This window comes from Malaya genurostris, chromosome 2 (genome assembly GCF_030247185.1).
Source record: "Malaya genurostris strain Urasoe2022 chromosome 2, Malgen_1.1, whole genome shotgun sequence".
NCBI classification, from domain to species: domain Eukaryota; kingdom Metazoa; phylum Arthropoda; class Insecta; order Diptera; family Culicidae; genus Malaya; species Malaya genurostris.
In genome coordinates, this window is record NC_080571.1 from 39,978,527 (window position 1) to 39,982,375 (window position 3,849).

Here is a 3,849-nt window from a genome sequence, read left to right on the forward strand (position 1 = left end):
CTTTCACTCACATCGGGTCCCTTTGATTTGCTGTAAAAACATTTCTCACATACTAATGTCAAATACAAATGATAATAAGCCTAACCATTCTGATATAGTGTACCTACCGCATGGCGAGAAATGTGTCCTCGCTAATTTGTCGGAGCATTCTGTATTATTATTTGTATTTGCTAATGCCATCTCTCAGCTCTACTCAGCGTCTCGTACTCACTCTGACTAAAACCCCACAATATTCTCGTTAGGTTTTGGTACCTCGTGGGTACCGGTTTGTGCTAAAGTACCAAATGAGGTACCAAAACCTGAATGACTACAATATGGTTGCGGCCATAAAGCCGTAAATTGTTTTTCGTTTGAGACGTCAGGATAGACATTGCACTTCGGTGAAAAATAAGTGCATTGAAAATAGAAATGACTTTACGTCTGCTTAGCGGATTATGTTGATCCGCGAGGTGGCATTAGCAGTCCAATATAATACAACATAATGGATGGATGAGCTTAATGCGAAACGTAAAAAGGTTGTTTCCCTTATGTTGGTACATTCCTAAATGAAAAAAATTATCCATTATGAGAATTGAATAAAGCTAAACCGAAGAAATAGAATAAAGGTTAATTTTGCAAAGTGTTATCGACAAGAGAATGACATAATCTAATCACACCGGATTTTGTTGGATTCTTCCGGCTACTGGTTTTTATATCCAGCAGGTTTTGGTGTTTGGCCATTCTGAAATCCTGTTAGATAAGGCTGACAGAACCGTTTTTATATGTCACATATCATTCCAGTGAAATAATGCATTCAATACTTCACATTAGTTTGCCTGAATAATTCAAACGAATCTGATAAGAAATAATGCATTCTTTCGCACTCCGCTTAAGTGGGCATAAAAATGTGTTTGCAGAGCTATTGAAAGGCATTTTCTATGACTAAAAATATACGAAATGACCAGAAATAAACGTCACTCTCAGCTCCGCTTGCAATTATGAAAACGAGATCTATGTCTAGTCAACGACGTAAGAGCAAATTCAGCAGCTAGAAGTTCTATTCTATAATAGAGCAGAAACTAGAACATTATTTATTCGACCAGTTCTTCTGTCAAATGAAAACAGATCTACGATGCCGTTCTATTTTTAGTAAATTTGAAACACGAGTAAAACACTGTTGGAGCTGCCAGTTTTTCTTGTTATCAAATTCAGATTTAAATTTTTTAACTGACATAAATTATGCATCTAGAACTAGAACACTACTGAATATGCCCTAAGTGAAACATTAGTTTCAAAATTGTGTTCTTTCTTGAAAACCGTATACATGGGAAATCTATAATAGAGCTGAAACTGAAATAAACGTATCTCTTGCAAGCCGTTTTTGTTCTACTTGTTCGAACAGTGCTTCTGTCAAATTTTAAATTGGTATACGCTGTCGTTCTAATTGCATCTAAATTTGATACATGAGTAAAACGCTGCTGGGGTTGCTAACTTTTCTTGTTATAATTTCCAGATTTAAAGTTTAAAGCTGATGTGAATTGTGCATCTAGAAAAAAAAGCTTTCTTGAACTTGCTCTTAACTCGATTCCGAATAGAAAAATTAACCTGAGAATATTGTTCGTATACTGAGCAAATTGCACAATTTTCCGTTCCGAATCTATTACTCTTAGGAACACAATTTTATTTTGGTGTGTGTAGTTTTCATGACAATCAGTATTTACAGAAGTTCGGTTATTGGAAGATAATTTTACCATACGAACAGTGTGATGTTTTTGACTATTCAGATTTTTCGTTTGAATTGTATATCTATTAACAGAATTTGAAAACTTACGTAAAACTGATCGTACTGCAAAAATTTACAAGTTTTTTGTAGAATAAATTTCATGTACCGAAATATCGGTTATTTCAATTATTACCATAAGTTTTCGTTAAAAAATTACCAAACAACGGAATCAAATCTTAGTGTGTATGTTAGACTACTCAATTCTTGATTGATTTTTCATTAGGGCGTATAAGCAAGTGACAGTTTCTCTTTAATCACTCTCTCTTTCGATTATTGTGATGTGATTGAAAAGATTTTCTTTGATATCACTATTCTGTTTGAAAGTCGAAAGTTTCGGGTATTATTTCATGCAAAGAGTTGAGTGATAAACGTGGAAACCGCTTGGAAATCAATAGAAGAGAAAGTAAACAAAGAGAAACTGTCACTTGCTTATACGCCTTTTTGAAAAATTAACCGAGAATTTATAATGCTCGACTATTTGTTTACCATAATTTAAGTCATGTTGCTTAAATCTCGCTTACCCGCTTGTGAGGAAATCTGGCAACCGTCAGAAGGCTGGCTGCATTCCGGCTGCTGTCAAAATTGTCAAGGCAAAACTACGTCATTATCTCGCCGTACGTGTCTTGTTTATTTCCCTCCTCTTACTTTTTTCTTTTTTTTTTATTCGACTTCGTTTGATATTCGTCAATTCCGCATGTACGTACAAAAAACGAATCTTGAGACGAGGTAAATGAGATTGAAATATGGGTATGTTTGGTAGTGAGAAAGTAATGTTATTGGCAATAACATTTTCCATGATTAATATATATACAGGGTGATTTTTTAAGAGCTTGAGAACTTTTTTAAACAATAAAACGCATAAAATTTGCAAAATCTCATCGGTTCTTTATTTTAAACGTTAGATTGGTACATGACATTTACTTTTTGAAGATAATTTCATTTAAATGTTGACCGCGGCTGCGTCTTAGGTGGTCCATTCGGAAAGTCCAATTTTGGGCAACTTTTTCGAGCATTTCGGCCGGAATAGCCCGAATTTCTTCGGAAATGTTGTCTTCCAAAGCTGGAATAGTTACTGGCTTATTTCTGTAGACTTTAGACTTGACGTAGCCCCACAAAAAATAGTCTAAAGGCGTCAAATCGCATGATCTTGGTGGCCAACTTACCGGTCCATTTCTTGAGATGAATTGTTCTCCGAAGTTTTCCCTCAAAATGGCCATAGAATCGCGAGCTGTGTGGCATGTAGCGCCATCTTGTTGAAACCACATGTCAACCAAGTTCAGTTCTTCCATTTTTGGCAACAAAAAGTTTGTTAGCATCGAACGATAGCGATCGCCATTCACTGTAACGTTGCGTCCAACAGCATCTTTGAAAAAATACGGTCCAATGATTCCACCAGCGTACAAACCACACCAAACAGTGCATTTTTCGGGATGCATGGGCAGTTCTTGAACGGCTTCTGGTTGCTCTTCACTCCAAATGCGGCAATTTTGCTTATTTACGTAGCCATTCAACCAGAAATGAGCCTCATCGCTGAACAAAATTTGTCGATAAAAAAGCGGATTTTCTGCCAACTTTTCTAGGGCCCATTCACTGATTTGCAAGCGTTGCTCGTTAGTAAGTCTATTCATAATGAAATGTCAGAGCATACTGAGCAAATAATAATGCATGAAAATCATAACCTCAAAAAATCTGAGCAAATACTAATGCATGAAAATCCTAACCTCAAAAAAATCACCTTTTATATATGAAGGGCAATAACTTATTGCCTTTCATATGTATCTTTTATTGAAAAAATAAAACCAAGACGCTTAAAATGTAGAACCGTTTCATAACGGTTCTGCCAATCTTGTATGGCAAGAATCCGACAGAAAAGAACCGTTAATAACCGCTAAGCGAAATTCTCTGCTGGAAACGGTTGTTGCATTGTTGCCAGACTTTTGCCGTCTAGGGGGAAATCTGCCCACCACGTACAAGTGGGTAGTCTAGTGGCTGCCGAATTTTTTTCTGAGCGGGATCATTTGACGTATGCTGCCAAATAGGTAAATTATTTTCAATGATAATTTATTGGTTCTTGCTTAGTGTGTATA